The following is a 27,377-nucleotide window of genomic DNA, read 5'->3' on the forward strand; positions in this document are numbered from 1 at the left end:
TGAGAAATGCTGGGCTGGAAGAAGCATAATCTCGAATCAAGATTGTCGGGAGAAAAATCAATAACCTCAGATATGCAGATGACACCACCCTTATGGCAGAAAGTGAAGAGGAACTAAAAAGCCTCTTGATGAAAGTGAAAGAGGAGAGTTAAAAAGTTGGCTTAAAGTTCAACATTCAGAAAAGTAAGATCATGGCATCTGGTCACATCACTTCATGGGAAATAGATGGGGAAACAGTGGAAACAATGTCAGACTTTATTTTTTGGGGCTCCAAAATCACTGCAGATGGTGATTGCAGCCATGAAATTAAAAGACGCTTACTTCTTGGAAGGAAAGTTATGACCAACCTAGATAGCATATTCAAAAGCAGAGACATTACTTTGTCAACAAAGGTCCATCTAGTCAAGGCTATGGTTTTTCCAGTGGTCATGTATGGATGTGAGAGTTGGACTGTGAAGAAAGCTGAGCATCAGAGAACTGATGCTTTTGAACTGTGGTGTTGGAGAAGACTCCTGAGAGTCCCGTGGACTGCAAGGAGATCCAACCACCTGTGGCAGATTCATTTTGATATTTGGCAAAACTAAAATAATTATGTAAAGTTTAAAAATAAAATACAATTTATATAAATAAATAAATAAAGGAGATCAGTCTTGGGTGTTCTTTGGAAGGACTGATGCTGAAGCTGAAACTCCAATACTTTGTCCACCTCATGAGAAGAGTTGACTTATTGGAAAACACTCTGATGCTGGGAGGGATTAGGGGCAGAAGGAGAAGGGAACGACAGAGGATGAGAAGGCTGGATGGCATCACCGACTGGATAGACATGAGTTTGAGTGAACTCCGGGAGTTGGTGATGGACAGGGAGGCCTGATGTGCCGCGATTCATGGGATAGCAAAGAGTCAGACATGACTGAGCGACTGAACTGAACTGAACTGAAACACTTTTTTAAGAATTGTGAGGGATAAGGAAAGGCCAAGTTAATTATCATGAGCTCTAGAAGTTGAGGCTCTGATTAAATGATGAGCTATGTACACAGTTAACAATAATTGAGATAGATTAAGATATAGGATATGAGAGGAGTATTTGAAATGTGGTCATGAATTGAATAATACAGAAGGGAGCTATTTTGGTTAGTGATTTTGGTAAGAGTAATTTAAGCAGTGCTTGAAGCAAAATTTTAACACTCAGGTAGAGAGTGGGAAGTGAAAGGATAGCTAAAATTAGCTCATTTAATTATTGAGCCTTTACCACTTTATATATTGTGCTAGGTACTGGAAATACACAGTACTACAAAAATAAAAAATAGCCCCTTCTTTTGTTGAAATTACCATGAACTGGCAAATAACATTGACTGCTCTAGAGAGACTTTGAAGGGTAAAGGTGGCTAAGTGAGGGTAAAAATAAGATGGTAGTGAGATGAAAGAGGGTTGTTTGTTTTGATTTTGGTTGTTGAATCTTTTCCAAGATATGGGGCATCAAAGCATGATTTTTTTTTTTTGTGGCGTGTGTGGAAGAAATAAGAAAAATGGAGAAATAAAAAACAGAAAGGAATAGCTGATTTAACAAAGTTCATAAAAAATGGCAACTGTTAGGATTAAAATGTAATATATTTACAAAGCTATTTTGGGAAACAGGAAATAGACTATAAAAAATATGAATAGTAACAGAGATATTTTAAGGTCTAAAGAAGAAAAATTCAATGATGTTCATATCAGATAGCTTTATCTTTTCTAAAAAGCAAGAGGCTGTTTTATCTGAAACTGAGACAACCTGGGGAATATCTAAGCCCAAAAAGAATACAGATTTTGAAAACCCGTAAAAGGGCTGGAACATTAACGTGGCCAAATTCCACTCAGAACCATGCAGGATCAGACAGTCTGAAAATGTGGACCATCTATGATACATCAGCAAACGAGAATGGTCCTTGTCTGCATGGAGTGTTTGATTTGGTGAAAGATACATACAACAATCTAATAACTACACAAATAAATACTACCTTGACAACTGGCAAGGTATATATGGTGGAGATCAAGTTGATAAAGAGCAAGAGGTTTGGAGAAAACGGGCCCATTAGTTGACTTTAGATACAGGAAGACACATAAAACTCCATGTGGTGTCTGAGGGCCCAGATTGACAGAGGAAGATATAAGGAGGATAAAGAATGGGTTAGAGGGACTTCCCTGGTGACCTAGTCATTGAGACTTTGCCTTCCAATGGAGCAGGTGCAGGCTCTGTCTCTAGTAAGGGAGGTAAGATCCCACATGCCTCGTGGCCAGAAAACCAAAACATACAATAGAAACAGCATTGTAACAAACTCAATAAAAATATTTTAAATTGTCCACATTAAAAAAAAAAGAAAAAAAAAAAAGAATGGTTATATAGCCTTCAGGGAGCAGAAACGGGAATATACACAGCTGTGGTCAGAGAGCAGGGTTTCAAAGTTTTACTAGAAGCAGAACAGTTATGAGAGACAGTAATGCCTGGCAAAAAATGGAATGAATATCCTTCAAGGAGAAATTAAGCCCTTTTCACAGGTACACACACAAAACCCACACTCACCAATGAGAGCTTGTCTATGCCAAGGATCCAGCAATTAGCCATATTAATTCACTAACAGCCTATATACTCGAAAGCACTTTAAATCATAACAAGACACTTTTTCTCCCACCTCCTTTTTTTCTTTTTTTTAAAGCTGTTAATATTGTACTCACATACATTCAGTGTGTCAGATGTTTCAGCCTATTTGGCCCCACTCTCCCTGGGTGATCTTGCAGTCTTACAATACAGAGAAACATTTCTAGGAAAGAGATAAAATGAAAATACATTACATTTAAGGAAGTTAGAAAATAGCCCAAGCAAAATTATTTGAAATTAAAATCTACCTAATGGAGTAACCTACAGGGAACAATTTATATTTTTCCAGGGGTATATTCATTACACAATATGTTGTGCTTGAGGCTTTTCCCAGAATATAAAAAGCTTTTTAAAAAATGATAGTAATTATAATATTTGGTTCTGGATAAATATCTCACTTTATCACATTTTCCTTTCTATTGGACTTGTTCAGCAAGGTTTTCCATAAAGGCAAAAAAAAAATGTATGTAACTGTTGTTTTACCCACATTTTACTCTTTACAATCTCTTTCACTCAAATGAGTTTATGCCTCATCCCTGAACTTACTCTGCTTTTTCATACCTCTGTGGCATTTGTCACTTTATCTTATCTGCCTGAAATGTCATTATTCTTTTTCCCATTTCCATTGCCTACCCAACAAACTTAGTCACTCTTCAATACCCAGCTCAAATATGACCTTTGTACCCTCTGAAGCTGCCTATCAACATAAACTTCTACCTCATCTATCTAGAGTCCCACAGACTATTGATTATCATTCATTACGAAACTTACAGTGAATGTCCCTAACTCTATCTCCCTGCCTTAGAGTTTTAAAGATAGAGACAATGCTTTATCTGTGAATGTTTTGGCTGTTGCTTTTTTTTTTTTTTTTTTTGGTCTATAATCACCATCATCCCTGTGCACACAATGGACATTGAAATATAAGGGATAATTTTTCCTTAGTCTATCTTGGTATAAATCAGACATTAGCAAGGCTGTAGTTAAAGTCTCATGAGTGTGCTAAGTCACTTCAGTCATGTCTGACTCTTTGTGAACCTATGGACTGCAGCCCACCAGGCTCTTCTCTTCATGGGATTCTCCAGGCAAGAATATTGGAGTGCATTGCATGACCTCTTCCAGGGGATCTTCCCGACCCAGGAATCAAACTCACGACTCTTGTCTCGTACATCTCTTGCATTCGCAGGCAGGTTCTTTACCACTAGCACCATCTGGGAAGCCCAGTTAAGTCCTTCAGTTCAGTTCAGTCCTTATTCTATACCAATTTGATACTTCTTGTCAATTAAAACACCTTTCTAAAAATTTGGCCTCCAAAACATCATTCTCTCCAGTTTTCCCTCTTGAATGGATTAAACTTTCTTAATCTCCTCTGAAGTTTTCTCACTTCCCCAGATTTGTAATAATACAATGCACCATGGCTCACATCTTGAACTTCTCCTGTTTTATATTAGACTAACTCCCTTCTAGATCTAATCCAGGCTTAGATTAAAAATTCATGCTAATTTTAAACATCATCCTTATGTCTGGGATTGTCAAATTACCATTTCAGCACCAACCTCTGACTGTGTGCCGTGCTTACAAGCAACAGTCTATTTGATAGACTCAGTTTGAGTTCTAATAGCTTCCCTGGTATCTTGGATGGTAAAGAATCTGCCTGCAATGCAGGAGACCTGAGTCTGATCCCTAGGTCAGGAAGATATCCTGGAGAAGGCAATGACAACCCACTCCAGTATGCTTGCAGGAGAGTTCCACGGACAGAGGAGCCTGGTGCACAACAGTACATGGGTCCCAAAGAGTTGGACACTAACACACACAGGCAACTTCAAATTAGCATTACTGAGCTTCCTTTTGCTACCAATTTACTCTCCCTACAATTTCTTCTCATAGAAGGGTAATTACATCCTACCATATTCTCAATCCAAAAAAAAAAAAAAAAACTGACTCTACTCTTTCTCCTATATTCCATATCAAGTATATAAAAAAAATCTCATTAGTGTTAACTTCAAAAATGTCTCAAAAATATATCTAAAGTATGACTCATTTCTCCATCTCAATTTTTAACATAGTAGTCCAAGCCACTATATGTTCTGTTAAGTTTCATTGCAATGGAGACCTACTATACTCTCCCTTCCTTTTGCCTATTGTCCAAATAGCAGCTAGATTGATTATATCAAAAGATAAATCAGATTGTGGCTTTTGTTTGCTCAAGTTTCCAGTAGCCTCCATCTCATTCTAATAAATGGCCAAATCTCTTAAAAACAAACAAACAAACATTAATGAAGTCCTATACAAGTTAGGTTTGCCCTGGTGGCTCAGACGGTAAAGAGTTTGCCTGCAGTGTGGAAGACCCAGATTTGATTCCTATGTCGGGAAGATCCCCTGGAGAAGGAAATGGCAAACCACTCCAGTATTCTTGCATGGAAAATCCCATGAACAGAGGAGCCTGGCAGGCTACAGCCCATGGAGTTGCAAAGAGTCAGACATGACTAAGCAACTTCACTTATACAAGTTAGCATGCTAGCTCTCAGATCTCACTTCCTATTGAAGTATAGTTGACTTACACTGACTCAGGTATATAGCTTCTCTGGTGACTCAATCAGAAACGAATCTGCCTGCAATACAGGAGACCTGATTTCTATCCCTGAGTCAGGAAGATCCCCTGGAGAAAGGAATGGCAACCTATTCCAGTATTCTTGCCTGGAGAATTCTATGGACAGAGGAGACTGGTGGGCTACAGTTCATAGGGTCACAAAGAGTTGGACATGACTGAGCGACTAACACTTTCCCACTTTCCCAGGTATACAGGAAAGTGATTCAGTGCGTGTATATATATACATATTCCTTGTCAAATTCTTTTCCATTATAAGTTACTATAATATATTGAATACAGTTCCCTGTGCTATAAAGTTGGTCCTTGTGGTTTATCTATTTTATATATAAAACTGTGCCTCTGTTAATCCCACATTCCTAATTTATCCTTCCCCACCCTTTCCCCTTTGGTAACCACACTTGTTATCTATCACACTTCTGTTCCTCTTTAGTCTACTCCCACCGCAATGACCTCTCAGCTGTTGCTCAAATATCCCAGCACGTTTCACCCTCTAGACTTTGCTTCTTCTGTTACTTCTTCCTGAAATATCTTGTGCAGATCCAGGTGAACCTATTCTAAACCTCCACTGAGTATTTACTGGAATTTATCGACTTCACTTTCACTTTCCACTTTCATGCATTGGAGAAGGAAATGGCAACCCGGGCTAGTGTTCTTGCCTGGAGAATCCCAAGGATGGGGGAGCCTGGTGGGCTGCCGTCTACGGGGTCACACAGAGCCGGACATGACTGAAGCAATTTAGCAGAAGCAGCAGCAGTCCTTTTCTTAGTGAAGGCTTCCCAGGGTACCCTATTTAAAAGATACCCTGTTCCTCACACTTCTATCATTATTTTGTCCTTAATTTTCTCCAAAGCACTTATTCCACCTAGGATACTATGTCTTTCAGATAGAATTTCTAAAAATCATTCCTCTCATCCCATTAGGCAAGGATACTGGTGCTAGAGAAGATTCTTGCGAGTCCCTTGGACTGCAAGGAGATCCAACCAGTGCATCCTAAAGGAGACCAGTCCTGGGTGTTCATTGGAAGGACTGATGCTTAGGCTGAAACTCCAATACTTTGGCCACCTCAAGAGAAGAGTTGACTCATTGGAAAAGACCCTGATGCTGGGAGGGATTGGGAGCAGGAGGAGAAGGGGACGACAGAGGATGAGATGGCTGGATGACATCACTGACTCAATGCACATGAGTTTGGGTGAACTCAGGGAATTGGTGATGGACAGGAAGGCCTGGCATGCTGTGATTCATGGGGTCACAAAGAGTTGGACACAACTGAGAGACTGAACTGAACTCCATGAAAGGGGAATATTTTCATCAATTTGGGCACTGCTGTATTTCTAGTGCCAAGAATTACGGCTGGCACATGGTAGGGGTTTAAATCTATTTTGTTTAAGGTGTTTATTCTTCTGACATGAGAGAAACTAGGTTCCAGTTCCCTTTCTACCATGTTTTGGTAATGTAAGTTCATTCAAACTGAGTCTCAGATCCTTAGCTATAAAAATAGGATAGTAATATCTTCTCAGTCACTTTCCCAAGGGAGCTGAGTAAATAAAATGGGAAAGTCAGTACAAATATTATTTGAGTATCAAAAGGTATGAAACAAGATATGACAACTTGAATATATAACATAGTTGAGGCTTACCTCAATCCTGACACAATTGTGTATTGTATTACACTTTATACACACAGCTTAGATTCAGTGATTTTTGGAGATTTGACTTAGTTCATAAAGCCAAATTGTGCTGAACTCAGTACAAAACTTGGACCTTTTGATTCTAAATTTGGCCATTTTCTACCACAATAACTATTATTAACACCTAAAAATAAGCAATTTATATTTGTCTGATTAATAGAGTCAGAAAAATATATCTGGTATACATAATATCTAGCAGTTTTGACCACTTACTATACACAGCATACTACCTTAAGAGATTGCCTGTATTATTTTATTTAATTTTCAAATAATGCTGCATGGTTGCAGCTGTAAATAACTCCATGTAAAAATAGGAAAAATAGGCATGTAGAGATTAAATGATTTGCCGAAGGACCCACATCTAGTAAGTAGCTGGTGAAACTGAAATGTTAACTAGGCACATCTGTGACACAAAACTATTTTTAATTCAAAATAAATGATTCTTTTTTCCAGTTTCATTGACATATAATTGACATAAAACATTATATACATTTAAAGTGTGCAACATCATGATTTGATATATGTACATATTGCCACAAATCACAATGAATTTAACATCCATCGCTTCACATTGTGGCTGCTCTTCTTGTTATGAGAACTTTAAAAATTTACTCTCTTGGCAACTTTCAAGTACATAATGCTGTATTTTTAACTACAGTTATCATGCTTCCATTCTTGAAATATATCTTTTGTAGCCAATTCAGTAGAGTTCCCAAAAACCAGTCAGTCACTTTTATACCTAACTGAAAATGTTTAGTATCTGTAAGCCTAATAATGAGTTAGAAACCAGAGTAACTGATAACAATATTATGACAGCATTCTTTAGGATCTGGTTATTTTACAGTATCTAGTTACTTGAGACGGACTAGTTACTCTGTCTCTCCAGTAATTCACTCTTCTTTGTAATTGCTTCTGTGAACTGATTCATTGTAATGTTGGAGAGTAATAGCAGTAATTCACTCTGTGATTACCAAGAGCCAATAAAATAGTTATGACAAATATCAATCTAATTGGAAGTGTCACTGCTAGAGTCACTTAAAAAGAATCACTTGAGAATGTTCTATCAGAAGCAATCGTACATTAGCAGAAGGCAGTGAAGATGAATGATCAGGCCCAGGTCCTCTTCCAGTGCTGAAAAGTTCGTTTCCTTCTGATAAATAGCTATTCATCAGGAAAAAAAACTTAATCTCCCTCTGACCTTTGAGGTCAGAATCATTGTGGTGAAAGCACCACAATGATTCTGAATTGTCACAGAAATAAGTTCTAAGAGAAGGGTGGAGAAATCCAATAGATAAGTCACTGTACTTGACAACAAACTAAGAAATAATTTTAGAATATGGTTATTCCACATCCAGTAGAGACTTGATTCAAATCATTATCACTATGATAAAAACCACAGCAGGAGGCACACCATGTTGCACATACACAATGTGTTTGGTATTATGGTTAGCACATTACATGACTTATTTTGATCCTATGTTGTACAGATTAGTTTGGAAATACCATTGATTTGATTAGTTTGTGCCAGGTAGGGCATCTTAGATAAAATTGTGCACGCGTGCTAAGTTGCTTCAGTCATGTCTGAGTCTTTGCGACTCCATGGATAGTACCCCACAGACTCCTCCATCCATGGGACTCTCCAGGCAAGAATACTGGCTTGTGTTGCCATGCCCTTCTCCAGGGGATCTTTCTGACTCAGACTGAATCTGCCTCTCTCTGCAACTCCAGCATTGCAGGCAGTTTCTTTACCAATGAGCCACTGGGGAAGTTCAGATACATACAACATTCCCCCAAATATAACTGAGAAAACTGAGGCACAAAGGTTGTGAGTGATGGTCTCAGATTTACATATTAACAACACAGCTGAAGGACTTTCCCCTGGCCATTCATTCATCTCATGATGAACCCGTCCACTATTCACAATATCTCATCAGGCTATTCTGCCTCTCACAGACCTCTCAGTTTCTGTTTTTATCTTAAAATGGAGCGAGTTATCTAATTCTATGGCTTTCAAGCTCTTTTCCAACTTGAAAATGCTACAATATAATGATTCTATCTTACAAATATATACTTTTAGACCCAATCGGGAACTGACAAAATTCCACAACTCTGCTGAAGGTGACTGGATGGCAATAGAATAGGAGAAAGTAGAGAAAATATCATCCAGACATAAAAATGATAATTTTATAATTGCATCATGTTATATAAGCATACTCAAGACATAATATCACATGAAAGAAAGAAATTTCAAAATAGCATATTTTCTAAAATTATATACATGCTATATATGTCCACATACCAGAATGAATGAAATAGAAGAACATAGAACAATTTTCTCATGATTTATTGAGCATGATGTAAGACTGACACATTCATTTTCAACATTAATGTTTTTTTCAAAATTATTTGTTATCTGAATTTTGAAATTGAGGCTTAATTTAAAAATAGATGACATAATGACACCTCTGAAATTCAGAGATGCTGTGATTTTGGTGTTCACAAAAATTATCTCCTCAGTGTTTGTCATAAATGACTCTTAAGAATCACATTCAAATTGTATATCTTTTTACACAAACATAAATCCTAGCATCCACACCAGGTAGTAATTAATCTTAAATATTCATTTTTTTCTCTAGAGATCAACATACTGTGTGTAAAGAGTGAATAGCTTGAAAAATAAAAAATGTCTTTATTTATTCATTCACTCATCCATTCATTCAACACACAGTAATTAACTGTTGCCAACTGTTTTAGGTACTATTTTAACGGCTGGGAATGTAACAGTTGTAACTAACTTTGGGGGCTTGTAACAGTCCAGAGCTTAAAGTTAACTCTATGAAAGGGGAAAATACTTAAGAAAGTAAACAAATTTGGTCCCTTAGTCCTCACTGGAAATTCAGTAAAGTGAAGAAAGTTTACAGAGTCTTGTTCCTATGGAAGCTTCCTCAGCAAATGTTTATAAGAAAAAAAAAAAATGTCACAGAAAATAATTTATAAATAATTTTCCAACTATACTCCCTTTAGTCAACCATCTAGCCATCAGAATATCTGTTTCAGTAGAAGGAAAATATCATGAATAATAGGAAATTTGTTGTCACCAGATCTTCAGCACCAAGGATAGCTGCATCCTTGAGGATCCAAATCAGCAATTCTGCCCATGGCACATTCCAAATTACCTTGGTACAAAAATAAGTCAGATTTGGCTCTCATAGGCATTAATCAAGGTGGCTAGTTACAATCATTTAAAAAGCACCTACTATGTATCAGACATAATACAAGCTATTGTATTACCACAGAGCACCATCACTTTTTTTTTTCTAACTTCACCTCACTGTGCCTCAGTTTCCCCATTTGTAAAACTGGTAATGATGATAGTTACTGGAGTTATTGTGAGAAGTGAATTCCTAGTATAAATAAAGTTCCCATGAAAGAGCCTAGATTTACAGTATATAACATATAAGAATGTGATGATAGACTATTACTTGACACTCTTGGTAACAGTTTGATATAGATATGATTATCTCTATTTTACAGAAGAGAAAGGAGATGCAGGGTAGCTAAGCAATTTGACAAAAATCCTATGGTTCATACATTGCTGAGCCATTGGTTTTAGAAATGTTTCTCTAATCTTCTCTTTCTTCTGTCTATATCCTTGCTGAGACTCTTAAATAAGATCTTAACCATTTCTCACTTAGACTTTTCAGTAACTAGCTTCCAAGTCTACCCTTTTCTAGTTTCATATATTGTCTGGTACATTTTTTATACTGTTTCCTTCTGACATGTTTTTAAAGCATATTTCCAATTACATTATTTCCCTCTGTGTTAGGTGCCAAACGACTATTGCCTCTAGAATAAACTGAAAATCTCTTAGAAGAATATTATATGTTTTCAGCTTAATAGACTACTGTTCAAAGTTTATAGGGCTTCCTTGATAGCTCCGTTGGTAAAGAATCTGCCTGTAATGCAGGAGACCCCAGTTTGATTCCTGCATTGGGAAGATCCACTGGAAAAGGGATAGGCTACCCACTCCAGTATTCTTGGGCTTCCCTGGTGGCGCAGCTGGGAAAGAATCCACCTGCAGTGCAGGAGACCTGGGTTCTATCCCTGGGTTGGGAATATCCCCTGAAGAAGGGAAAGACTACCTACTCCAGTTTTCTAGCCTGGAGAATTCTGTGGACTGTATAGTCCATGGAGTCACAAAGAGTCGGACACAACTGAGTGATTTCCACTTTCACTTGCAAAGTTTATAGTCAAAACCCTAGACAACTGAACTTAAATTAGATCATCCCCAAAATTAGGCAGATTTGGGTTCAAGTCATTGAAGATCCAGCTACTAGTAGTACAATCACCTCCAAGTTGTTTTACTTTTCTGATTCTTAGTATCTCATTTGGAAATGGGAATGATAGCATTTAAGACATAATTTTTGGTACATATAATAGACTCTCAGAGTAAATGACATTTGTTATTATCATTATCTATGGTACAAGAACAAGGCAAAACATATGTTGGAAATTATTCAGGAAAAATTCTAAGAGAGATACCAAGTAAGAAAAATGGAGGGAGAAACAAAGTGAAAAATTGTCTGAAGTCAAGCAATGACATAAAATTTTAGTTACTTGTCAAACCAGTGAAAGTTTATGTGAAGATCAAAACTTAATGATAAATAAGACATTTAAGGTTTTTTCTTTTTAGCATAAATATCTCAACAGGAAAGAAATCAGTTATGATGCTGTATGGATCAGAACAGGTTTGTAATGTATTTACCAGTAATGGATAGTTATGAATAGTAATGCTCTATATTCTCCTCACTTGAAATATCAAGAATTCCTATTTGAATTTATAGCTCTCTAAGAATATGCTTTCCCACTAATGAATAGCCTCATATAGATTTTACACATGCTTATGTTAAATATAGGTTAACTGACAGAATATTTTTAAATGCTTGGAGTGATTAATCAAGGCTGCTTCATTTAGTGATGAGAGATATTCAGTGAGATTTCAAGATTTCAAGTTTAGTTACATTAAGTTTATAAGCATAAAGTTTGAACTCAAGAAAGTATTTTTGGTCTAGAGAAGCTAAATGGCAATACTCTGAAACACAAGCCTAGCATTTTGACCATAAACTAACTCCCAGGTAGCTTCACTTTAATTGACAGTGTTAGCTGAGAAGTAAACACACAGTTTTGCTTGTTTTGACCTAAATACACTCATGTTAGATAACATCATTTTAGCATTCATTTATTCAAATGTTCATTAAATACTCACTAAGTATCAAGCAGTATGCTAAGCACTAAAAATAAAAAGAATTAATGCAATGTTTTCCCTAATTTTACTGATCTAATTGAATTAGAGAGAAAAGTAAAATAATAAATGCAATATTTTATTTTTGATGGTAGGTGTACAGGAATAGAGAAAGGCAACTGCATGGCTATATTTATTCAGATCCATCAAGAAGCAGACACAAAGATAAAAAGAAGCATACAGGATACTTATTGGCAAATGCTGTGAATGATATTGGGGGACTGATCAAGAGAGCTTTCAAACTAGAGCAGAAGTCTGACACATGTAAAGGAGAATGGAAGAACAGAAGTTTGGACAGAAGGTTCTGGAATTACAGCATGTTGTTAAGAAAGTTTCAGCTAAGGCCAATGGGCAGTACTAGAGCTGCAATTTCCTATTAGCAGAGTCCTGCATTTCTTAAGAATGGGTCTAAGCCAGTAGCAGTCATTGGCTGGGAGCAGCAATGCAAGCACATCCTAGCAGCAACAATCCTGGTAGATACAGAAAGCAGCAACCAGGGCTGTCAATCAGTTCCTTCCAGCAGCAGGCCAAGTGGGACGCTTTGATGGCTGCCACCATGGAGTGGCCAATTAAACTTGTGGTCCAGGACTTCGAAAAGGGTTTCCAAAGATGAATAGGAAGTCACAGGGTAGGCAAGATGGGTAAGTGCATTCAGGCATGAACCAAATGCAGAAAAAAACACATAAAACCACCATGGCGAGGTTGGCAGAGTACCAAGCAGTCCATTTGGCTGTAGGATGGACTCAAGGGCGTCGACAGGCAGTGCGCTAAGAGATGAGACTAGAGTGGGAGGCAGGACTCCTACCAGGGAGAGCTCGGCAAGTTCTACAAAGATGCTTGGCTTTACTCTGCAGGTAACGTGAAGTCACTGAGGTATTCATGCTGGGCACAGACAGTGCGGGGTCTACCTTGCAGAAAGAGTCCTGAAGGACACAGCATATTTAGATGGAGAAGTCAAGGAGGTAAAGGAGAAGGAGATGCCACTAATAAAGACAAGACAGATTCACACAGACCTAGGTCTCAAAACTGGCCCCACCATTTGCCAACCATGTGACTATAAGCAAGTCATTTAATGCCCCAGAGATACTATGGCTAATTTCCTATATAGGAAGTGACATACTCGGCTTACTTCATAGTGATAGTAGGATTGCAGGTATAAAAGGAATAGGAACATGCGTAGGAACTCAGGTGTTAAGAACAGTGTGGAGATTCCTTAAAAAACTGGAAATAAAACTACCTTATGATCCAGCAATCCCACTGCTGGGCATACACACTGAGGAAACCAGAAGGGAAAGAGACACGTGTACCCCAATGTTCATTGCAGCACTGTTTATAATAGCCAGGACATGGAAGCAACCTAGATGTCCATCAGCAGATGAATGGATAAGAAAGCAGTGGTACATATACACAATGGAGTATTACTCAGCCATTAAAAAGAATACATTTGAATCAGTTCTAATGAGGTGGATGAAACTGGAGCCGATTATACAGAGTGAAGTAAGCCAGAAAGAAAAACACCAATACAGTATACTAATGCATATATATGGAATTTAGAAAGATGGTAACAATAACCCTGTGTATGAGACAGCAAAAGAGACAGTGATGTATAGAACAGTCTTATGGACTCTGTGGGAGAGGGAGAGGGTGAGATGATTTGGGAGAATGGCATTGAAGCATGTATAATATCATGTATGAAACGAGTTGCCAGTCCAGGTTCGATGCACGATACTGGATGCTTGGGGCTGGTGCACTGGGATGACCCAGAGGGAGGGTATGGGGAGGGAGGAGGGAGGAGGGTTCAGGATGGGGAACACATGTATACCTGTGGCGGATTCATTTCAATATTTGACAAAACTAACACAATATTGTAAAGTTTAAAAATTAAATAAAATTTTTAAAAAAATGTAAAATAAATAAAGCCAAACAAGCAAAGAAAAAAAAAAGTAGACATAAACCTACATTCATACTCTGACCTAAATGTGTGATGATAGTCATATTTTATGTAAAGTTCTGTGACCTTCAGTTTTCTTAAATGTAAAATGCCAACAAAATTACCTCTACCTTATGAAGTCATTCCCTATGACCTGAAATTTGTGAAGTCTTAGTTCACTCCTTGTGAGTAGAAAATTCTCAGTGACTAAGTGCTCACTGTTCTTTTAGGTGCTGGGCATACCTGGAATGTTCTGTTCTCACAGAATCTCTACTGGCAGGTGATTTTCTGTCCCTGAGTTTAGAGGAGCAAATCGACATTTGAAGAGTTTAAGTAAGTGACTCACTGTCACACAAGCGACTGTACTGGTTTACGATTCTTGGTTGCCTGACTTCAAAACCCATGTTCTTAACTATGAGTCTCCATGACCTTCCATTCCACAGCCACAAATACCCCCTTCTTCTGCCAAAGAAAATGCAATTCTAAGGACTCACTTGTTAGCTACAGTTGGGTTCCCTTGTATTACTGCTGCTAAGTCACTTCAGTCGTGTCCGACTCTGTGCGACCCCATAGACAGCAGCCCACCAGGCTCCCCCGTACCTGAGATTCTCCAGGCAAGAACACTGGAGTGGGTTGCCATTTCCTTCTCCAAATACATGAAAGTGAAAAGTGAAAGGAAAGTCGCTCAGTCATGTCCGACTCTTTTCGACCCCATGGACTGCAGCCTACCAGGCTCCTCCGTCCACGGGATTTTCCAGGCAAGAGTACTAGAGCGGGGTGCCATTGCCTTCTCCACCCTTGTATTACTAGGAGGTTTAAAAATCAGGGATCAATGAAACAAAGCTTCTTTGTTGACTCTGAGAGGTTTTATTCAGTTTTTAAATGAGACATCAGAGACATTCCACAGACAGATAGGGTCTATTACATCATTTGAAATGGGCTTCAACTGGGGGTGGGAATATAACAATGATGAAGGCAGTTGTTTCCAAAACTATCTCCCCATATGGAGAACTCTTTAGAATATTCACATAATTGGTCTCTTCCTTCTTATGAGGAAAACCTTTCACTCCCAACAAAGAACAGCCTTGATTCATATAATCAAACCCATGAAAAACTGACCTACTGTGTCATGTATACAGAAATTGGGCACAAGCCCCTGATGCGTGAAGCCCTCCTTCCTCATCTCCACTTCTAGAGAAAAGAGTAACCTGATTTTACCTCGGGTCCAGACATATTTTACCAGGCAAAATATATACTTTATTAAGCTTCAGTTTTCTTATCTAAAATAACATTATTTTAAGGTTGCCTTAAGTACTAAACATAAACCCTTATGATTATGTCTAGCACCTATTAACTACTCCACAAATATTAGTTTCCCTTGCATGAGTCATAAAGAACTACTCTCAAAACCAACAGATTATCAGAGGATAATTCTATCAGTAAACAAAGGGAATATCATATTACCAACTGGGGAAGAGTTTAAGCCTGTATCATTAACAGTTGCAATTAAAAAAAAAATTTAGTATTCACAGATGCCTCAGTAATACATTAGGACCATTTAATTTGAGGAGAAGATATTTTATCTTCATCTATCAACTGTGAGATTTTTATTTTTAAGAATAATTTTATTGACTTCCCCTATGAGGGAGTTCACTTTCAATACAGAAACTTCTAAATCTATAAGACTTGCAAAACACAAATCTATTATTTTCCCAGCTTCAATGGAAAGGAGACAAAGAAATTGCTTCTGGCATTAAGAAAACCATGGGCTGAAATAACTCGATGTTTGCTGATTCTGTTAACAAATTACTCTGGACAACTTAGGAACTCTGTCTCCCAAAACATCTCTACTGGGTGAATGACATGAGTTCTTGATATGACTGTCCTCCCCTGCACCTCTGGAAAGCTTAACATTCCCGTGGGAGACCTCTAAAGCAGGGGGCTCTCAATCCTTGGATGATTCTGGACACACCTGATAGGTTTGATCCAATTGTTCAATCATTTTTTCTCCTGAAATTATATTCCAGAAGAGATCTTTATGGATAGCTTTGCAGCCAAAGTCATCATGTTCTTAGTAATCATGAACCATATATAGACATTTAACAACTCTTGACTTTTGACTAAATGCTTGTCAATAAAAAGAGATGGCACATTTTATAATCTGAGTTTCTGCATTTTCTCCTATTCATCTCATCCTGTGTATCCTCAATGACTACAGGCAAGTTACACTGGGTACCAACGTTCCCTTTGCCTGTTATACAAGGCATTCTCTCTTCAGTGTCATTCACCTTGGCTGTCTTTCTCTTTCACTGGCCATACTCAACCAAATAAGCCAGTGAAACACCTATTTTTTTTTTCCTAATTGATGCCAATTTATTTACCACAGGAATTAAAACACAAGAGATGCAGGTTTGATCCCTGGGTCATGAAGATCACCTGGAGTGGGGGTTTAGTCGTTACGTCGTGTCCAACTCTTGCGACCTCATGTACTGTAGCCCTCCAGGTTTCTCTCTCCATGGGATTTCCCAGGCAAGAATACTGGAGTGGGTTGCTATTTCCTTCTCCAGGGGATCTTCCCCACCCAGGAATCAAACCCGGGTCTCCTCCATTGCAGGCAGATTCTTTACTAACTGAGCTAGGAGGGAAGGCAGATCACCTGGAGTAGGAAATGGCAACCCACTCAGTATTCTTGCCTGGAAAATTCCATGGACAGAGAAGCCTGGTGGGCTGCAGTCCAAAGGATGGAAAAGAGTCAGACGTGACTGAGCAACTGAGCTTGAACACACACACAACTTTCAGGTCGCCTACGTGTGTGCCTGCTATATCTTTCCAGTCATGTCTGACTCTTTGCAACCCTATGCACTGCAGTCAGCCAGGCTCCTCTGTCCATGGGATTCTCCAGGCAAGAATACTAGGGTGGGTTGCTATTCCCTTCTCTAGGAGATCTTGCTGACCCAGAGATCAAACCCACGTCTCCTGTGCTTCCTGTGCTGCAGGCAGATTCTTTACCACTGAGCCACTGGGGAAGCCCCTAAGTTGACTATACCAACCCATATAAAATCATAAGCAGTTGAACACAATCTTACCCCTTAATACATTGTACACATTGGAGTTCCTATGACCCCAATTTAAAAACTCATTAAACAGGTACCAGGCACGGGTATGAGGCTGAACATAAATTATTTTAGGAATCCTTTCAAGACAATGTTTGCTGTTAAAATGATTCAGCTGTGGCATCCAGAAATTCAACAACTTCAAGGCAGGGAGGAGCAGTGAGCATACACTACCCTCCACCATCCGCCGGTTCTGCTTTTTGTGGTTTCCGTTACCCGAGTTCAAACATGGTCCAAAAATATTAAATTAAAAAAAAAATTCAGAAATAAACAATTCATGAGTTTTAAATCACATTCCATCCTGAGAAGCTTGATGAAAGCTCACACAGTCTAGCTGTGTCCTGCCTGGGACAGGACTCATCCCTTCGCTCAGTGTATCCCGTCAGTCACTTAGTAGCCTTGTCAATTATCAGCTTTACTGTCAGCATATTGCAGTGCGTGTGTTCAAGTAATCCTTATTTTGTTAAATAATGTCTCCAAAGCCCAAGAGTAGTGATGTTGGCAATGTGGATATGCCAAAGAGAAGTCATAAAGTGATTCTTTTAAGTGAAAAAGAAAAAAAAAAGTCATACACTAAAGATCCTATCCACACTGAGGCACTATGATGGAACCATAACATTCTTCTGAAAAGCATTAAATCATGAAATGAGATAATCTTTATATTCTGTCCAGCTCTAAATTTCTATGACCAGGTGATTATTCCATTAGGCTTCATATCTCCCTTCCTTATTTCATTCCTACAATCTTCATTTTTGAGCACATACCATATTCTCCTCACTGCCAACAAAAAGGAGAAAAGACAGGTAAGCATCACAACCCTCTAAAATCCTTTCTTTCCCAATCAGACACCATTTTTCAATATTCTATCTCCTTCATATGCACAATGATTTTCTCATAATCTCAAATATATCTGCACTTCTCTTATAGAATTGATTACTTCTGTCTCTGTGTATAATGATTGTTTTTACTTATCCCATCTGTTAGACTATTGTTTCATTAAATTCAGAAGTGTCCCACCAGTCTTTGCATACACATGGTATCCTATAATAACAGATATGATATGAATTATATGATATAATTACTACAATAATACTATACAGTACAAAACTAAACATTATAAAAAAAAACCTAAACAAAACTAAACAATACAAAAGTATATATGTAAGAAAGAATGATTCATCCTGCTCCTCATTGCTCTCATATTTGAGTACGTTTATTTTGCAGAGGTAGATTACTGTTAACATTATGGAATGCATCTTTCCAGAGCTTTTCTGCAAACCACACAAACACATGAAATCATTTTACTTTTCTGTTTTTGAAAATCAAATTATCAGATCTTGGTAAATGTATGGTTTTGCAGTTTGCTTTTTTTTCTTTATACAATATAGTTTGAGCATCTTTTCATATCAGATCATATAGAGCTACCAGATTCTTTTTAAAGGTTGTGTAATATTTTTGATGAAGAAATGTATGAATCAGTGCAGAATGAGCCCAGATAAGTTCCTAGTATCTAATATCCTTCCACTGAGGTGAAATATTAGCTGCATAGAGAATGCTTCTCTCTGCAACATAGAGAAAGTAATGGAAATAATGCAGTACTGTTTTTCATAGAAATAAGGCCATTGTCATATATAATAAAATCTGGAGAGTAGAGACAGGAAGGTAAGCTGTGCATTGATTTTTCTGGAAAATTTGATAGTGAATTGTTTTATGTTATTTCTGCTAAGCTCTCAAATAAAAAGCTACAAAAAAGAAGGATGGGTAATTTTCCAAATCTCTTCTCTGATAGAGTAACAGATCCTACGTTGAGACATACTGCTGATGACGAGACAACTGGATTCAATACTGAAACACATGCTGTGTGATATGAAATGCATTCTACTGTGTTAGTTCAATCTGACAGGGAGGAGGAAACTAGGGGAGAGGAAAAAAAAATATTATTTCCTGATGCAAATAGGCAGTATAGATATTACAAAACAAGACAAGCTTGAAGGAAAGTAGGTCACCAGCATGTATTTACACAGATTTTATTATGTACGTATATTGTACATGTAGCCATTTTGCAGCCTAGAGTTACAGAAACATTAATATGTTGACATTTAAATATTTTAGCTTGTATCTTAGATCTCTGGAGAATTTGGATAATATTCATAACTGTGTGCAACAAGTTCCATTGGAAGAGAATCCCTTATTAACAAATAATCATTAAAGGATACTAATCCTAAAAGAAAGTATCAAATTAGGGGATATTTTAAAGGTAAAATTAAGAAGAGGATCAGCTGCAACAATATCGTTGTAGGACAAGATGACAGAAGTAAGTAGTCACAACACTATTGACAGTCATGCTTTGTTGTGTAGAGTACAGTGCCTGTGAGCATGTTCTCTGCAGGCAGACTGTCTCAGTTTTAATTTTGATTCAGATACTTTCTGGTTCTATAGTTCTGGGAAAGATATTCAATATCTATATGTCTCAATTTTTTAATCTGTGAATTGGGCATGAAAGTCACTACTTCCAGATTTGGTCTAAGAGTTAGGTGAATTCATACAAGCAGTGTTCAATTATATATATATACACATATGTTTTTATCATGACTTGCTAAGAAAAGTCAGCTATTGTTTACTTAATTCATATGTGGGACACATACATTGCCCATATCTTACCTGCTATTCTCTTTATGCTTTCAATACAATTATAAGGTAGATATCACTATTCTGATTTTAAGAAGAGTGAAATTAGCAACCCAAAGTTGAAGAACTGTGCCGAAGCCTCACTGTCACCAGAGTCTCTTGAGACCACCCGACTTCTTCGCAGAGAAAACATCTTCACTGTTTATTTTGGGGACTTGGAAAGCAAGTAGACTGACTTTGGAGACTGGTTTTGATATGTAGCTTCCCTTCCCCTGTTTTCCTTATTTACTATATAAATAAATGGACACAGACTGAGCAGTTCTAATACTTTCGCTCTTTGGGCCACACATGGTCTTTCTCTGAGCTCTCCCACCGTTTTAATTTTGGTGTCTTTTCCTTTTCTAGAATTAAGATATTGTTGTATCTGAGGGATACCCCTTCAGCGATGCAAATACAATTTATGTAAATACTTTATTGAGACTGACCTTACATAAAACTCACTGGAGGCATCTATGATTAGGGTGAAGCAGGGCAGATGGGCAGAAGGCCAAGAAGTTTTCAGGAGGGGCACCATCTCATCCATGATCCTAAGTACTAGGAGATGCTGTTACAATTCTTCACACAGAAATACATGATAATAAGCAGTTAATTTTTTTTCTTGTAATTGCAATTCAACAGTTTATTCAAGGCATCTCTGAGCAGTTCCTTCTGTCTCTGCCATATACCACTTAGTTGCTACTCTTGACCACAAACAGATGAGCACACAAATACATGCTTTTCCTTGCCCTTGTCAGTACAACTCAGATGTTTTTGCCCTTACACAGTTGCAAAACCAGCTCCTTAAAAACAGAGTAAGTATAGTCCTCTGCATAAAATAGTACTAATAGCATGCAAAGGTACTAATAAGGAAGCAGTCATAAAGTAAAACTTATCTAGGTTGTTTCTTCTTTAAAGTGTAATAATTTTTGTTTTAGACTTGAGACACTATCCTACTTTTATAACACAGTTCATTAAAAAAGCTCTCCAGAGAGTGATCTTATTTAAAAAATACAAACTCTTATGAAAATAAGGGAAGGGAAGTGTGGAAAAAAATTATTTGGTCTGCATATCCCAAAGGCCAATTGCTGTATAGTAATAGTTTTATAATTCATTGCTAAGGCTTTCCCCCCTCCACCTTTTCTGATTTTTACAAGATGGGCAGTGACAAAGATCTGTACTACCTACCCCTCAGTTCCAAAGTTCAACCCCATTCCTTTAATAAAGGGATGATTCTTCTAACTCATAGAAATCCTCACCTTCTTGACCTCTGAGTATATTGCATTATAATTTGTCTTGTCACCTTAATGAGGATCCAAAGCTGTGTGTAATTTCATAGACATATTTTCCCCAATAGATTGTATATTTCTGAAAGACACCATGACTAGCACAGCTATCTGCAGGCTTTCATCATCCTGTCTGTGTCCCTGAATACAGTTGATATTTAACTGATGTCCATTAGATAAAAATGAACCAATGGATTAACAGCAAGGACTTTATCTTCCCAACCAGCATGGGAAGTTTGGCATAAAGAGCAGGAACCCTCCAAAAGGTCCAGGTGAAGTCAACAATCTTTGAGCATTCTTGGTCCTTTCAATACCATTCTTCTGTGTTCTAGAGCAGCAGTCATGGCTAACCCTAGGGCAACATATAGATTTACTACTTTTAAACAAACTTTCTCATATATTCTACCTTACTTCACTATGTCATAGAGAAAAACTGTTTGTTAGTGTACTTTGTATAATGTGATCAAGAATCTCAGTAATTCATTTAAGGAAAAATCATAAATCTACTCTCAAAACAGTGAGACACTAATTATAAGATCTAATAACACAAATGAGAAACTAGCAAACTTTTCTGTTCTTTCTCCACACAACATTAGGATAATACGTCAGCAAAATTTGTCAGATCATCCACTTCAAAGGGCCTTTTTTTCTTCTGGCTTTTGTTCTACCAATTGTTTAAAACTTTCCTGTTATGCATAGGATCCCACTGACACCTACCACACCAACATGTAAATTTAGGGAAAGTTCACATCTTTAAAGCATAAGAAATAACTAAAGGGTTGATTTATACATTTTGGAACAAAATGCCAAAATAAAAATCTTGAACTACCAGACAGGATACTATGTGATCAAGGAGTGTCTCCTTATAATAAATTTTGTTCCATAATTTTGGAAATTAATATAAATGAGTAAATTGAAATGTTACAATTATTTTGCTTCTATAATATCACCTTGAAACTCTCTATAAATCAGGTCTGAAGCAGAAGCATGATTCCAATCACAGCAGCCAACATGTACACGCATTTGTCTAACTATATGGAGAGTGTTTTTACATTTTTAGTAGCATGAGGCCTTGAAAGACTGGCATTATAAAAATGTTAATACTACAAGATTATGTTTTGAAAAGCCCAATTATGATTATTGTAAGTATGGTGAACCCTGTCTCAATATAAGAAAATATACCAAATAATTCAATCATGTAAAATACAGGGACATGGTGCTATGTGGTTGATGCAATAATAGAGTGATCTGAGAGAGCTAGCAGGTGAATAGTGCTGGATTGTCCCTCCTGGATTCAAATGATGGGTGTGCCTTGGTACCAATATTTGTAACTTTTTCCCCAGCAAATATCACTGGAGATTATATTTGATGATATCACTTGACTGGCTGGAGGTTCTTGGACAACAGCAGGACTTCTGGAAATTCTGCTTAGTTTGTGACTATTTCCCTCCTTAGATTATGACTATTTCCAATCCCCAGAGACTGGGCTAGAGAACCTTGGGAACAACCCAGGGATCCTATTGCCTGCTTCTCACATTCGACTCCATTCAAGAAGGTGAGACATTTTTAATTGAAGGATAGTCGATTCACAATGTTACATTAATTTCAGGTGTACAACATAGTGATGACACTTTTGTAGATTCTATCCCATTCGATGTTAATATAAAATATTAATTTTATCCCCTGTATTCTATATTATATTCTTGTATCTTATTTATGCTACATATCTTAATCCCCTTTATCTTGCTCCCCTCTTACAACTCTCCCCACTAGTTCTCTGTAGTCTGATTCTGTCTTGTTATACCCATTCATTCGTTTATATTTTAGATTTTACATATAAGTGGCAGTGTACAGCATTTGTCTTTCTTTGACTTACTTCACAAAGCATAATACTCTCTTTCTTGGTCCATCCATGTAACATGTTGCAAGTGGCAACATTTCATTCATTCTCTATGGCTGAGTAATATTGCATTGAATGTATTTAACACATCTTCTTTTCCCATTTGTCTGTTGATGGACACTTAAGGTGCTTTAATACCTTGACTATTCTAAATAATGCTGCTGTGAACATTGGTGTGCATATATTGGGTGGGCCAAAAACATTCATTTTAAACTCATATGAAGTTTTTTGGCCCACCCAATATCTTTTCAAACTAGTATTTTTGTTTTCTTTGAGGAAATGCCCAGGAGTATAATTGCTGGATCATATGGTAGTTCTAGTTTTAATTTTTTGAGAGACCTCCATACTGTTTTTCATAGTGGTTCTACCAAGTTACATTCCTGCTAATAGTAAATGAGGGTTTCTTTTTGTCCATACCCTCACTAAAATTTATTATTTGTTGTCTTTTTGACGATAGCCATTCTGACAAGTGTGAGGTGATATATCATAGTGGTTTTGATCCGTATTTCTCAGAAGGTCAGTGATGCTATGCATTTTTTCATGTGTCTATTGGTCATTTGTATATCTTCTTTGGAAAAAATGTCTATTCAGATCTTCTCGATTTTTAATCTTTTTTAATATTCAGTGGTATTAACTTTTAGTATTTTGGATATTAATCCTTTATTAGATGTATCATGTGTAAATATGTCACCCCATATAGTAGGTTGTCTTGGTTTTATTGATGGTTTCTTTTGCTCTGCAAAAGCTTTTATGTTTAATCAGGTCCAATTTGTTTAATTTGCTTTTATTTCCTTTGCCTGAGGAGACATCAAAAAAAAAAAAAATAGCTCTAAGAGGTATGTCAATAGTATACTTTCTATGTTTCTTCTAGGAGTTTTATGATTTCCAGCATTACATGTATGTCTTTAATCCATTTTAAGATTAGTTTTTATGGTGTGAAAAAAGTTCTCATTTCATTTTTTTTATATTTCGCTATCCATTTTTTCTAAAATTTTCATTGAAGAGACTGTCTTTTCTCTATTGTATATTTTTTGCCTTTTTTGTTATATATTAATTGACCATAGGTGTGGGTTTATTTCTAGGCTCTCTCTTCTGTTCCACTGATTTATGTGATTTTGTGCTAGTGCCTTATTGTTTTCATGTCTGTAGTTTTGCAGTATAGTTTGAAGTCAGGGTATCATGCTGATATCTCCAAATGTATTCTTTTTTCTCAAGATTGCTTTGGCTATCAGGGTCTTTGTGGTCCCACACAAATTTAAGATTATTCGCTCTAGTCCTCTGAAAATGTCATAGGTATTTTGAAAGGACTGCATTAAATCTGTATATTGCTTTGGGGAGTACCAACATTTTAACAATATTAATTCCTCTAGTTCATGAACATGAGACATCTTTCCATTTATTTGTTATCATCTTTAATTTTCTTCATTAGTGTCTTACAGTTTTCAGAATATAGGCCTGTCACCTTCTTGGTTAAATCCTAGATATTTCATTATTTTTGATTCAATTGTAAATAGAATTGCTTTCATGGTTTCTCTTTCTGATATTTCATTATTAATGTATAGAAAAGGAACAGATTTATGAATACTAATCTGGCATCCAAAATTCATATCCTAGTTCTAGGAGGTTTTTGGTGCAGATTTTATATATATATATATATATATATATATATATATATATATATATATAATCATATCAGTTGCAAATAGTGACAGTTTTAATACTTCTCTTCTAATTTGGATGCCTTATTACTTCTTTTTCTTGTTTTGTTTCTGTGGCTAAGAGTTTCAATATGATATTAAATAGAAATGGAAATAGTGAACATCCTTGTCTTGCTCCTGATTTTAGAGGAAGTTTTTTCAGCACTGAGTGTGATGTTAGCTGCTAGTTTGTTATAAATGGCTGTTATTATCTTGAGATATGTTTCCTCTATAAAAACTCTGTTGAGATATAAGGTGTATATGAATTTTGTTGCTATTCAGTCACTCAATCGTGTCCATCTCTTTGTAACCCCATGGACTGCAGCACTCCAACCTTCCGTGTACTTCTCCCAGAGCTTGCTGAAACTCATGTCCATTGAGTAAATGATACTTTGTCAAACTCATGTCCACTGAGTCAATGATACATCCAACCATCTCTTCCTCTGTCATCTCCTTCTCCTCCCTTCAACCTTTCCTGGCATCAGGGTGTTTTCCAATTAGCTGGCTATTCACATCAGGTAGCCTGGGTATTGAAGCTTCAGCTTCACCATTAGTCCTTCCAATGAGTATTTAGGGTTGATTTCCTTTAGGATTAACTGGTTTGATCTTACAGTCCAAGGGACTCTCAAGAGTCTTCTCCAGCACCATAGTTCAAAAGCATCAATTTTTCAGCACTCAGCCTTCTTTATGGTCCAACTCTCACATACACACATGACTACTGGAAAAAGCACAGCTTTAACTAGATGGACCTTTGACAGCAAAGTAATGTCTCTGCTTTTTAATATGCTGTCTAGATTTGTTGTAGCTTTTCTTCCAATGCCCAGTTGCAGATGTCTGGTGGTGAAAGTAAAGTCTGCTGTGGTAAAGAACAATATTGCATAGGAACCTGGAATGTTAGGTCCATGAATCAAGGTAAATTGGAAGTAGTTAAACAGGAGATGGCAAGAGTGAACATCAACATTTTAGGAATCAATGAACTAACATCGATGGGAATGGGCAAATTTAATTCAGATGACCATTATATCTACTACTGTGGGCAAAAGTCCCTTAGAAGAAATGTAGAAGCCCTCAAAAAAGTCCTAAATGCACTACTTTGGTCCTACCTCAAAAATGACAGAATGGTCTCAGTTCACTTCCAAGGCAAACAATTCAATATCACAGTAATCCAAGTCTATGTTGCAACCACTAATGCCAAAGAAGATGAAGCTGAATGGTTCTATGAAGACCTACAAGACCTTCTAGAGCTAACACCAAAAAAAAAAAAAAAAAATGTCCTTTTAATCATAGGGGACTGGAATACAAATTAGGAAGTCAAAAGATACTTGGAGTAACAGGCAAGTTTGGCCTTGAAGTACAAAATGAAGCCAGGCAAAGGCCAAGAGAGTTTTGCCAAGAGAACACACTGGTCATTGCAAACACACTCTTCCAACAAAACAAGAGATGACTCTATGCATGGACATCACCAGATGGTCAATACTGAAATCAGATTGATCATATTCTTTGCAGTCAAAGATGGAGAAGCTCTACACAGTCAGCAAAATCAAGACTGGGAGCTGACTGTGGCTCAGATCATGAATCCTTATTGCAAAATTCAGACTTAAATTGAAGAAAGTAAGGAAAACCACTAGGCCATTCAGGTATGACCTAAATTAAATTCCTTACAATTATACAGTGGAAGTGACAAATTGATTCATGGGATTAGAGCTGACAGAGTGCCTAAAGAAGTATGGTTGAAAGTTCTTAACATTGTACAGGAGGTAGTGATCAAAATCATCCCCAGGAAAAAGAAATGCGACAAGGCAAAGTGATTGTCTGAGGAGGCCTTACAAATAAGCTAAGGAAAAAAAAGAGAAGTGAAAGGCAAAGGAAAGATATACTCATCTGAATGCAGAGTTCCAAAGAATAGCAAGGAAAGATAAGAAAGCCTTTTTAAGTGAACAATGCAAAGAAATAGAGGGGAAAAAATAGAATGGGAAACCAGAGATCTCTTCAGGAAGATTAGATACACCAAGGGAACATTTCATCAAAGATGGGCACAATAAAGGACAGAAATGGCATGGAACAAACAGAAGCAAAAGATATTAAGAAGAAGGGCAAGAATACACAGAACTACACAGAAAAGTTCAGTGACTCAAATAACCTAGAGCCAGACATCCTGGAATGCAAAGTTAAGTGAGCCTTAGGAGGTATCACTATGAAAAAAGCAAGTGGAGGTGAGTAAGTGTGAGATTTTGTCAAATACTTTTTCTGCATCTATTGAGAGAGTCATTTTATTTTTATCTTTTTTTGTCAACATGGTATATTACATTAACTCTTTTGCATATATTGAACTATCCTTGCACTGCTGGAATAAATCCCACTTGACCATGGTGTGAGACTCTTTACATATATGTGTGTGTGTATGTGTGTGTGTGAGCTCAGTTATGCCTGACTCTTTGCAATCCCTTAGACTGTAGCCTGCCACGCTCCTCTGTCCATGGAATTTTCCAGACAAGAATACTGGTGGTTGGCCATTTCCTTCTCCAGGGATTTTCCCAACCCAGGGATCAAACTCA

At 37.2% G+C, this 27,377-nt stretch overlaps 1 protein-coding gene across 2 annotated transcripts in view; it reads right to left on the reverse strand.

The window, feature by feature from the left end:
- LRRC4C (leucine rich repeat containing 4C) overlaps positions 1-27,377 on the reverse strand; it is a 1,431,417-nt gene that overhangs the window by 852,534 nt on the left and 551,506 nt on the right. For both annotated transcript variants that reach the window (XM_061381179.1, XM_061381176.1), the window contains exon 3: positions 2,717-2,798. The gene's annotated coding sequence lies outside the window, so the exon portion shown is untranslated. The remainder of the gene's footprint in view (positions 1-2,716; positions 2,799-27,377) is intronic.

Source organism: Bos javanicus, chromosome 15 (genome assembly GCF_032452875.1).
Source record: "Bos javanicus breed banteng chromosome 15, ARS-OSU_banteng_1.0, whole genome shotgun sequence".
In the NCBI taxonomy this organism is placed as follows: domain Eukaryota; kingdom Metazoa; phylum Chordata; class Mammalia; order Artiodactyla; family Bovidae; genus Bos; species Bos javanicus.